The following is a 12,228-nucleotide window of genomic DNA, read 5'->3' as shown; positions in this document are numbered from 1 at the left end:
GAATCACAATAGGATTTGACAGGTTTCAGAGTAGCAGCCATGTTAGTCTTAGAGACTAAAAAATTTATTTGAGCATAAGCTTTCGTGAGCTACAGCTCACTTCATCGGATGCATTCAATCAAATCAATAGGATCAAATCAATAGGATTTGAGTTAGAAACTTTGAAAATGGAAACAATTCCCCCAAGTAATGCATATACAAGTATAAATAGATATAGATTGTACTGTTGCAGTGAAATGAATTTACATGTGTGCTTTAAGGTTATTGCAAAATAATGAAAAATTTAACTTGCTAAAACAAAGTAGCTGTTTGTAGCCCATTAAGAGCGTGTTTTCCTAGACTTATGACCTCCACATCTTTAAGTAGATTACAGTAGCTGCTTTCAAGGTACTTTAGTTGCTTCCAGGATACAGTGGAATTGCTTTTCAGATTGTGGTAGATGCGCATTTGCCATTCAACCCCACATCATAAGAACTGCAAAATTGTCTACCACCACCAGGAAGGCAGCTACAAGCTCCTCTAAATAGATCAGTCACAGGCATTAAAACCAAATAGTGGATCAGCAAGAGGGGAAAGGAGAAGCAATCAGTTCACAACTTCCTATTACCAAAGGGTATATCTCTTGATTTAAAATAAGAACTCCCTGAACTTTCCTTCAATCCCCAAACCAACTCCAAACATTCTTTGGATTTCCAAACCATTTGATAAATACTCCTCACCCCTCCCCTCCCCTCAATCCCAACACAGGGCTTTCCCATTTCTTACATGTCCTCTCAGGAGCCTGCCATCTCCCCGAAATACACACACACAATGTCAGAGTCTTGGATTATGTAGATTGTAAGCCCCTTTGCAGGGGCAGGTCAGGGGGCCTTGTTTTCTTACTCTCTGTAAAGTGCCTCACTCACTGCTGGCAAAATAAGTAATAATTCAGGGAGAAGGAAGAAGCCTGACTCACCATCCATCTTCCAGTCCCTTAGGAAGTGATCTGCCCAGTCTGCTCTCTCAGATCCACTGAGGGTCTTCTGCTGGGGGTGGGCTTGACCAACTAACCACCCCCCCCACACACACTGAGCAGCGGAATACAGTGGTTTTGCTGATAGTTTCTTACAGTTTAAACAGTATGGTAGGGTTAATGCCTCAGAGTGCACCATGGCATTGTGAAGTTCCCCAAGCTAACAGGGTTCTCTTTGGAAAGGAAGGCAGCAGAGAGCTCTTGTACTGTGAATTTCATGCATTTTGAGCCATACATTCCATAGTCCTTTTAGACAGAGCACCAGACTAGGAGTCCAAAGAACCAGGTTCTCTTCCCAGCTCTACCACTGGCCTGATGGGTGATGTCATTTTTCTGTGCCTCAGTTTCCCTATCTATACAATAATTACAATTCTACTGACCTCTGTTGTAAAGCACTTTGCAATCTACTGATGAAAAGTGCTAGACATTGTTATTATTTAAAAGAAGCAGTTTAGTAGAATGCTGCTGAGTAGGTATAGGGTCCTGCTGTATCGTAGAAAAGGAGCAGTTTACTGGTAACACTCAGAAGCTAATACTGCACTGAATTAGTAGAAAGGAGACATGCCAGACTATTGTCTTAAGAGAATAGATACATTAGGAAAGAGAACAACAAGACCATCCAGTTTATCCTTGAAAAAATTGTCTCATGTGTAGAATGAGTTTGTACCATGCCTTCTAATTCGCATGTTTACTGTTAGGGTGCTGACCGCACTTTGGTGTCCCTATAGGAGGGCTTTTATAATGTCTATAGACAAAGACTTAGGCATCATGCTGCATGCCTAACCACCACTGGGGTCTGTATGCCACGCCTCATATTTTGACTTGGCAGAATTCAGTTTTTATTTTTAAGAATTTCAACAGATAAAAATAAAAATTAATATTAATTTCACAGTTGGACAAAATTGTGGGGTGAGGCATCAGGAAGAAGGTCAGACAATTATTTAATGACAGTAGACACCGAGACTCAAAAAGTTAAAGCTTTATATCCATTAAACACACATATTGTCAACTTTACATATAAAAATAAACAAAGTTAATATCCTTAAATCAAACTCTGTGATTCTCAAGCAGATTTTTATTACTTTGCCTATCTGTGAATTTCAGTTACCAATGGAAATTTGTTGGTTTGCGTGTGGATAGCAAAATCAAAGTTTATTGACATTTACTGATAATCTAATCCTTCCAACCCTACTCATACTGCATTTTGTCTGTTTCTAGATGGTTTCAATTAACCATTTTTCTGATTTCTGACTACACATCAGGAAAAAAAATCATGAATGTTTTTGGGGAATGGCCCTATCACACATGTAAGATTAACTAGATATGTAAATTCTGGCACTTATGTCAACAATAAATGGGACTCAACAGCTTACAAGGAATTTCATCAGACTCTGTTGTTGATATAATATTAGTGATCCTGAATATAGCCCTGTATTCAAAGCTTAGTATAAGAATTTTTTGGATGCTTTATTTTACTTGTTAGCATTGTGTAGGTCGTTCCATTACTATATTATGCATATTACATGTGTCGATTTCACTGATTTTTTTTAATGTTTTCAGTTGCTTCTCTTTTGCCACAGGAGAATATTAATAAGTTTCCAAAAAGTGTTTTCAAAACTCCACTAAGTTAAGACTTAGGCTATGTCTAGACTACCACTTTTGTCAGTGTAACTTGTTACTCAGGGGTGTGAATAAGCCATCCCCCAAGTGACATAAATTACTCCAAGCTTAATGCCGGTGTGGGCAGCACTACGTCAGTGGGAGAGCATCTCCTACCACCATTTGTTGAGGGTGGATTAATTAGGTCAACAGGAGAGCTCTCTCCCATCAGCTTAGAGAGGCTACACTAGAGAGCTTATAGCAGCGCAGCTGCATCAGTACAGTGAAGTCATAGCCTTAGATTCATGTGTCACCATCTCCTTTTTCCTTTCAGACCCCACAGAAGTCTCTCAGCATGGTGCAGTGTATGCACAGGGGTAAGGGTGAAGACTGGGTTTGAATAGATGTGCTGGAGGCAGAGAGAATCACAGAAGTATAGGAGTGGAAGGGATCTCAATAGGTCATCTAGTCCAGTCCCCTGCACTGAGGCAGGACTACATATTATCTAGACCATCCCTGACAGACTTTTGTCTAGTCTGTTCTTAAAAACCTCCAGTGATGGAAATGCCACAACCTCCCTAGGTAATTTGTTCCAGTGCTTAACTGCCTTTACAGTTAGGAAGCTTTTCCTAATGTCTAGCCTAAATCTCCCTTGCTGCAATTTAAGTCCATTAAGTCTTGTCCTGTCCTCAGTGGACAAGGAGAACAATTTATCACCCTCGTCTTTATAACAACCTTTTACACAATTGAGGACTGTTATCAGTGTCTCCCCTCTATTCTCCTACACCCTAGTCTTCTCCAGAGTAAACAAATTCAATTTTTTCAATCTTCCCGCATAGGTCATGTTTTCTACATCTTTAATTTCTGTTGCTCTCCTCTGGACTTTCTCCAGTTTGTCCACATCTTTCCCAAAGTGTGGTACCTCAGTTGAGGCCTTATCAGTCTTGAGCAGAGCAGAAGCATTACTGGGTACTTCTCATGTCTTGCTTACAACACTTCTGCTAATGCATCCCAGAATGATGTTTGCTCTTTTTCTCCCCCCCTCCCCGCCCCCAACAGTGTTATACTATTGATTCATTGCTTGTGATCCACTATAACCCCTGGATCCTTTGCTGCAGTACTCCTTCCCAAACAGTCATTTCCCAGTTGTATTTGTGCAGTTGATTATTCCTTCCTAAGTGTAGTACTTTGCATTTGTCCTTATTGAATTTCATCCTGTTTAATTCAGTAAATTTCTCCAGTTTGTCGAGATCATTTTGAATTTTCATCCTGTCCTCCAAAGTGCTTGCGACCCCTCCCAGCTCAGAATCATCTGCATGATTCACAAGTTTACTTTCTCTGCTATTATCCAAATCATTCATAAAGACATTGAATAGAACTGGACCCAGGACAGAACCCTGGGGGATCCCACTTGAGATGCCCTTCCAGCTGGATTGTGAACCATTGATAACTATTCTCCCTGTGCCCCCACACAAATGCAGCCCCAAGGGGCTCCTTGGCAGCATGATTCAAAGGGAGAAATCGTGCCAGGAAGGCAAAGGGACTACGGAGTCCAGAGATGGTGCAGAGACACAGTGTCTTTTCGTGGTTGGCCTTGATCACCTGAATATACCCAGGTGTGGGAGTGGGGCCCACAGCCTTTTCCATGAAGGAGCAAATACTGCAACCTCACCTCCCCCAACCATAGGATAATTTGTTACAGTGGGAGGATGTTTGTGGAGGGATGATCATAGAATTCAGGAGGGGTGATCTGGGCCCAAATGCCTACATACACAGTAGCTGCCTTTAGGTGCAATGGTGAGAGTGTTTGCTTGAAACAGTACCCTGTTCAAGCTTGCAAAGTAATGAAGTTGGTTGTAGAGGCAAAAGCAATTTCACAAGTTCATGGAAAGTGAAAGAGCTGAACACACAACTACTTAACTTAGTGCACTTCCTGAGTGCTCCTGAACTTCCACTCAGCATGGGTGTGCTCAATAGCTTAATGGATTCTTGCCTCTCAGCATGCTGAAGTATATGTCTTTACCAGACATCTCAGCATAAAACAACTTTTCAACGGGCTCTCCACCACAACCATGTTCAAAAGGCTGAAACCTGCTCTGTGTAATTTTAAGAGCTAGGAGAGACAGGCATTGAAATTATGTTACCCCGAGTAATTAGATGTTGCAGATATTAAGCTATGATAATACAACATTTCAGTGTTACTTTGATTAATGTGGCAGAAGATTTTTTTCAAATTACTCTGGTGTTCCCTTGTATAGCATTTTCCCCTTTTCTCTTTTGCAGCTGATATTTCTGATTTCTTTCTGTCAGAAACAGCAGCCTAAAGAGTATACTGAGTAGTACTATAGTGCCCCAGGCTGCTAGAGAACTGTGTGAGGAAAAAACCTCTCTCTGATGATTTATTCCTATCAATTCCTAAGAGAACAATGGTGCTCTTTTCAAGGGCTGTCTTCTACCCTTCCTTTCTTGGGGCTAGGTTTGTGCAGTCCTTCCTCACACTGGTGAGTACCTATTCACATGAGTAGCCTCTCAAAATAGTGGCATAGGGAACAGTGACCCTGGGATGCTATTCAAATTCTCAAAACAATTAGATGCACACAGCACCTTCTACACAGATGCTCCTGCAGTGCAGAGAAAGTGTAGTTATGCCAGGCAGAGCTCATTCACATTACTTAGTGCAGGGACTGCGGTATAGTGGATACAAAAGGCAGCAATGCCTGGGGAGAGCTTTGCATGACAGCAGCGTAATCACACACCATGGGCAGTAGTCCTCACTCCAGTTGAGGGACTCACCATAAAAAGTATACCCAGAGGGGTTAAGGATAAAGGAGGAATACAAAGGCAACAGCAAGTGTCTCAGAGGTATGGTAGAAGGAACTCCATGGCAGCTAGAAAATCATTCTGTCCATTGCAGTGAGGCAAATCCACTCCCTCAAGCATCTGACTTCTCAAAGTGTAGCTCACCCTGACTTGTCATATCAGACATGGACATGGACAGTGTCCTCAATATGACAAATGCCATGGTTCATACTCCAGCTGTAGATTTTACTATTCCTGCTGTAAGTATCTAACAACAATGAATGGAAGTACTCCAGCATGTACAGACAAGGTGTTGTGCTTGATGCAGTTTTTGGTCAATGTGATGTGACCCCCCTTTGTGCCTCTGTTTTCACCAACAATTCCATGCAGGACAGACTGGGGGATGGCAGTGCAGAAGGAATCCTGCTTTCTCACAAGAGGAAGTGTATGCCATGCTATGCAGGTGTGGGGAAATATGGTGAGGATTTGTATAGTCATCCTTATTTCTTGCTGAGATGGTCTGTCACCATTTAACTGTCCCTGTGACTGTACCCTAACTGATCCCAGTAGTGTTCCTCAAACAGTGATGGCCTCTCACAAGTAGGCATACCACCAGGCTGTGGTCAGTAAAATGCTTAAATAAGCAGGTCCTGCAATTTTTTCCCCCCTCTTAGCCTGCAGCATTGCTAATGCTAATGCCAAACAAATAAACTGCCACCCACTGGCTTGCAGTGGGTGCGCGCACACACGGTAACTAACACGGCTGATCACAGTAAGGCAGCTGGTGTGAAGCAGTCACCTGCTGTAGTCACTCCGAGGTGCAGTTTCTGTTGCACACTACTGGGGCTGCACTAGCCCTTTGGGATGCAGTGACCCCCTTTGAAAATGATCTGCTGGATAAGTTTCCAAAGGCACACTCCTATTATCCCCTTCTGGGAGGTGCAACCCACTAGTGTCTGAGTTGCCTGTTATTACTAGTGGAAGTGGCTGATTTAGCAGTGCAAACATTTTGAAAATTCATGTCCCCATAGGGTGCACACTTGGTTACAGATCTGGGCACATCAGTTTGACAAACTATACCTCGGGGGAGTGCCCTGTAACCCCCATATTTCTATTTATATAAAATTGTGATCTTGCATATAAAGCATGCCATGTAAGGTATCAGGGGAAAGGTTATTATCTGCTGAGAGTCACTCTTTTATCTAAATAGGTATATAAATAGTGCATGTGAAATAACGAGATTGTGTTGTATGGCTGCCAGTAAAACATGCAGTAAGTTGGGGAATCGACCAGATAATAGTTCCACAAAGACAACAGAAAGAAAAGTAACCAATGCCTGGGTAGGTGTCAAACCACCATCAGCCACCATAGTCCAGCAGGGGAGCTACAATTCAGTGACTCACCTGCACAAGGCCACTCCAGGGGCATTGCTCAACCTTGCCTGGGGACTCAATAATGCCCACCAGACATGCCTGGATTTGTGTTCTCCAAGCACATGGACTAAGGGTATAAAACAGAACACCGTGGGCCCATGCTTTGCCTTTTCTCCTGCCCCTCTCCTTTGCTACGGGTAACAAGGACACTCAGAAGACTGAAGACTCCAACAGAGGAGACTTGCCCAGGTTTCAAGGGTGAAACCTGTTGTGATGGGTTCTTCCCCCCTTTGGGATGCCACCTGGAACTGGGGTATCACTGAGCCCACCTGATCCACCAGCCTGGGTTCCCTTAACACTATACTGTTATGCAGCCTGTCAAGCCCTTCCCCAGGCTTCAGACTGCACTTTACCAGTACACATACAGGTAGGGACACACCTATCTGCAGCTATACACACAGATGCTGAGATCAGCTCTGCATGGGAAGGCTCAGCTAAGGAATGGCCCAGTGAATGAAGTGCACCCTCACTCTGGAGTGTAAAACCAAAATTATACCATCTTGCACTGCACAGAGAACTGTACAGCATAAGCTCAAGAAATTCACCCCCTCCCTCAACGTGGAGAGGAATATACTTTGCCCCAAGTTATGATTTCCAGACACACTGGTTTTAGACAAAACAAACGCAAGTTTATTAACTACAAAAGATAGATTTGAAGTGATTATAAGGGATAGCAAACCGATCAAAGCAGATTACCTAGCAAACAGAACATATATGCAATCTAAGCTTAATATACTAAAGAAACTGTAGCAAATTCTCACCCTAAATGTTGTTTTAGGCAGACTGCAGAGAGTCTTGAAGGCAAGCTGCATTTGCTTGCAGCTATATCTTTCACAGGCCAGACAAACTTTCAGCCTGGGCTCAGCCCTTCTCCCCTAGTCTTTTTGTTCTCAGGCGTTTCCAGCAGTCCTCTTTCTTGGGTGGGGAGTCAATGAAGAATGCATCACAATGATGTCACTCCCCTGCTTTAGTTTTTGCATATGGCGGGAATCCTTTGTCTCCCAATTTGATCCCCAGTTGGTGGAAAAACACTAGTATTGTCATGGAGTCCAGTACCAGGTGACTTGGTCCCATGTCCCTGCAGCCATAACTCAGACACTGTTTGCACCATCCCCAGGAAGGCTTTTTGGTGGGTGATTAGCAACTTCTAAGACCTATTGTTCTCCCTAATGGCCCTTCCCAGCGAGCCATCAAGACTGATTGCATTCTGTCTAGTGGGTGTTCCCCAGGTGTAAACACCTTTGTAATAGATGTATAGACAATATTCCTAGCTTCAGATACAAAAATGATACATGCATACAAATAGGATAATCAATCATAACCTTTTCAATGATATCTCACATGACCTATCTTGTATAAAATACATCATAGTTAGGCCATAATATCTCATAATAGCTCTATGAAGAATACAGGGGCTGTGGTCAGATGTTGGCTGCGTGTGTGTTCATTCAGTGTGCTGTCCCAGCTAGCAGAGATAGCATACCTCAATTAAACTGCCCAATAAATCCACAGACTTGGTTTTCAGTGAAAGCACCTAGCCTGGTTTATTTTTGACAAAGCATGGTAATAGCACCTGGCAGACTGAGGATACTAAGACATGTATGCTTGTGACAATGGACGCAGCTCAGTCAGTGGTGGGACTTCTACTGCTCCCTAGGCTGGCCAAAGATACTCCCTCTGAGATACATCTTTATACCCCAGTTCAAACAAGTTAGTACTGCCCCTTCGACATAGTTAGTTACTGCCTCTGACATCACTAGTTATCACTGATCATCTTGTTGTACATGTTGGTTCAATAAAAACATCTCTATTACGTACTGTCATCCTGACCATATCTTTTAGGAGGGGTCAGTGTGTTCCAGTTATCTTTGGGGAATGTTTTTGTACCATCCTTGATATCGGAATGTTCTGGTACCACTTGATATCAGGGTGTGTTTGCGTGAGCACTCTGTGACTAGCACTTCTTAGGAATGTGCATTTCTACAATATCAGTCCTGTTCTTGCCAAATTCTGTCCTGCCTCAGACTAGGCCTCTAATACAAGGGCTTATGTCTCAGGCTCTCTTCCTATTCTGGGGCATAGTGTCACACCTGTGTATTATGAACTGCAATATCCAGTGGGGTGAGAGAAACTGCTTAATCTTGAAGTTGCCCAGTCTAATAGGGTTGAGAATTTAGACTGTGTGCTTATATATTTTCTTTTCTTTTGGTAACCACTCTGACTTTTTGCGTATCACTTATAATTGCCTAAAATCTATCTTTTGTCATCAGTAAACTTGTTTTAACGTTTATCTTTACCAGTGAGTTTGCCTGAAGTGCCTGGTAAATCTGCTCGGGTTTACAAAGGCTAGTCCTATGTCCACTTTCCATTGATGAAGTGGTGAACCAATTAAATTTGCACTGCTTGTCTTGAGCAGTGCAAGATGGTATATCCCTGACGTACAGTGCTGGGATGTGGGGGGATTTAGCTGGTGCCTTTCTCTGTGTGATTCATGAGTGGCTCTGGGACCATTTATGAAATCTGGCTGGGTGTGGGACACGTGCAGTTGTGCTGATAACAGCGCCTGGAGGCATTGTGAGAGACAGCCCAGGTTGGAGAGTTAAGGGGGCACAGCAGTCCCACGGTTCCAGGCTGCACCCCAGGGATCCTGTCAAACCAGATGCTTCCAAACTCTCAAACTCCCAGATTCATGCCAGTGAAATTAGTATCATGCTATGGACATGTATTTGCTAACAAGTCTCAAACATGTGCATTGGTACTCAGTCCAAAAATAATCAATGCAGATATTTACAGAGAAGCAGAAACAGAGCCTTAAACTGAGACCTTCATCTGGCAAATCAATAATCCAGACTAAATTGTGACCCTAACGTATGAGAGGAAAATATAAAATTGCCACATACACACACACTAGCATAATAAGCAAATGTTAATTGATGTGCTTTAATTGTGATAGTTCCTGGGAGATTTGCAATGAGCAAGGCTTTACTGTATGGGCACATACAGCATATGCTGGAACATCTAGGAAGAGTCATCATGTCTAAAGTACTTTCTACCATCTGCTAGAAAGACTGAAATATTGAAAGGTTTTTTTCCTCCACTTTCTCTGACTCCTCATATATACAACTGACTTCATTCTTGCCATTTATGACCCATTAATATTTTGTGTAGTTTGTCTCTTATATATTTTATGCTACTGAATTACATTATAGTAATGGGTACAGAAAGAACAAAAGATAAATAACTTTCCAGACTGACAGCCAGCCTTATGGATTCATTGCCTTACACCCACGTTTTGTGCTGTAGTTCAAGGATAGAAATTGCTGTTTACTGAAACAGATGTCAGTCATTTAAAGTTTTTCATTTTTAGGCTGTCTCACCAAGTCAGGCACAGCTAAAGCTGGAGGACTCTCACAGCTACTGGGCGCAACTTTGGGCGGTGCATTTGTGGGTTCCATTCTCACTCCTCTTGAGAGCAATTTGATCCTTGGCATAGCTCAAGAAAGCCCCACAGCTGCTCTAGACTAACCACAGCTTTCAGTAGCTACAAAGGGCCATCCACCTTGATGGAGAAAAGCTGTATTCTAGTTATGCACCATTTCCACCTCCAACCCAATAACCATCCTGGCTCTGCTTTGCTGGGGGCTGCTGGGAGGATGGCACAGAAAGTGTCTATGGCATTGGGGACACCCTAACAGTGGGAGAAGATCCAGGTGCTTTCTAGTTCCTTCACACCACAGGAACGGCACAAAGGAACTGGCTTGGAGCTGAGGGTTATGGCCACGGACAGTTCTGAACTAGCTTACATCACTCCCTTTGGTCATCACAAAGTGCAGCATTGATGGCTCTAAGGGCAGTTAAGTCTAGGTCTCCTGTGCCAGAAGAGGGTTATTGTAACTATACTGGGCCTTTCAGAAGGGGAGACAGAGTTTGGTAAGGGTTCTATGAAGGACTTGGAAAAACTACGAAAGTGAACAAAAATATTTGTTTTGGTTTTAAAAACTGAAAAAGGGCAGATTACCACTTACCATGTCACGTAGAAATCACCTTCAGGGAAAGGATGAGTCACTGTCAGAGAGACTAACGTAATATGTTGACCCTAAAGCAAGAGGTTGCATATTAGTTCCTCTGTGAACATGGGGGAAAATCTACAGTGGCTCTGTTTGCCACAGGCTTAAATCCAGAGGCTTTCTTTTGGGTATATGGAAAAAAGTAATAAAAGGTGTGACTGACAGTGAACACATTCTCTATTCACTGGGGAAAGCAAGCTCCTGTATAGTTTTTCCATGTTCATAGTTCTTCTACTGAGGAGAGACAAGGGTTCATAAAGTATCAAAAAAATGAAGTGCTATAGTATTTTTCCCATTTCTATGTTAAAGACAGCCAAAACAACTTTAATGACATTTGTACACAGACAAATCTGATGAGAAATTGTATGCCGAGTCTGTGTGTAGAATGAATATCTACACCTCAGTTATAAATGCTTGGGGAAAATAGAAACAAAACCAGGATTTATAATGGAAATGCTGTCACTACATAGTTATGGCTGTGTCACTAGCAGAAGCTGTTTTAAAAAAAAAGTTAAAAGGTTTAGGAACTAAAGTAAAATGAAATAAGTTGTACAGTTACTAACTTTCTTAATTGTTTAAATGTACCTACATAATGATATTAATAAATGTTACCCCAAAAAAATCAGACTTCAGTAATGCTAAGTAGTATGATAGAATAAAGAAAGCTTTTTTTGTATCAATGTCAATCTGTTTACCATTACAAGGCTTGAGAGGCATATAAAATGAAGTCTGACTGACTGGTAAAGGGCTGCACAAAATTTGTAACATTCAGTAAATAGTTTGTTATTGATATTTTAAAACAGAATAGACAGCATGCAACATCCTATTTACTTTCAAGAATGAACAATTATATTATGAACATAAAAAAGTGACTAATTATAACATTGTGTGACATTTTGAAGCTAAGAGCTTCAATGGTTATAACCAGATTCTGACAAAGAAAAATATGCCTTATGGGCATCCCTAAGTTAAAACATCCTCAGAGAAGAAAAGTAATTAAAAACAGTCAAGGACATCACCAAAACAAGGTAACAGGAACAGAAACATGATACTAGTGGGGTTTGGTTTTTACTATTAAAATATAAAAAACTAAGAAGAAACAAAAAAATTGTTATTCCCCTCCCAAAAAATGTTTTGAATTTGTATGCAGTGTTTTTGTAGCTATGTCAGTCCCAGGATATTAGAGAAACAAGGTGAGTGAGGTAATATTTTTTATTGGACTAAATTCTGTTGGCAAGAGAAACAAGCTGGGCCAATAAAAGATATTACTTCACACACCCTGTCTCTGTTCAGAGTTTGTAATTTATCTCTTGTATAG

At 41.8% G+C, this 12,228-nt stretch overlaps 1 protein-coding gene across 1 annotated transcript in view; it reads left to right on the top strand.

The window, feature by feature from the left end:
• Window positions 1-12,228, top strand: part of TMEM232 (transmembrane protein 232) — a 136,802-nt gene that overhangs the window by 86,385 nt on the left and 38,189 nt on the right. The gene's annotated exons all lie outside the window — the stretch shown is intronic.

This window comes from Chelonia mydas, chromosome 5, assembly GCF_015237465.2.
Source record: "Chelonia mydas isolate rCheMyd1 chromosome 5, rCheMyd1.pri.v2, whole genome shotgun sequence".
NCBI classification, from domain to species: domain Eukaryota; kingdom Metazoa; phylum Chordata; order Testudines; family Cheloniidae; genus Chelonia; species Chelonia mydas.
Note: the sequence above shows the minus strand (reverse complement) of the source record. Positions and strands in the feature narration are given on the sequence as shown.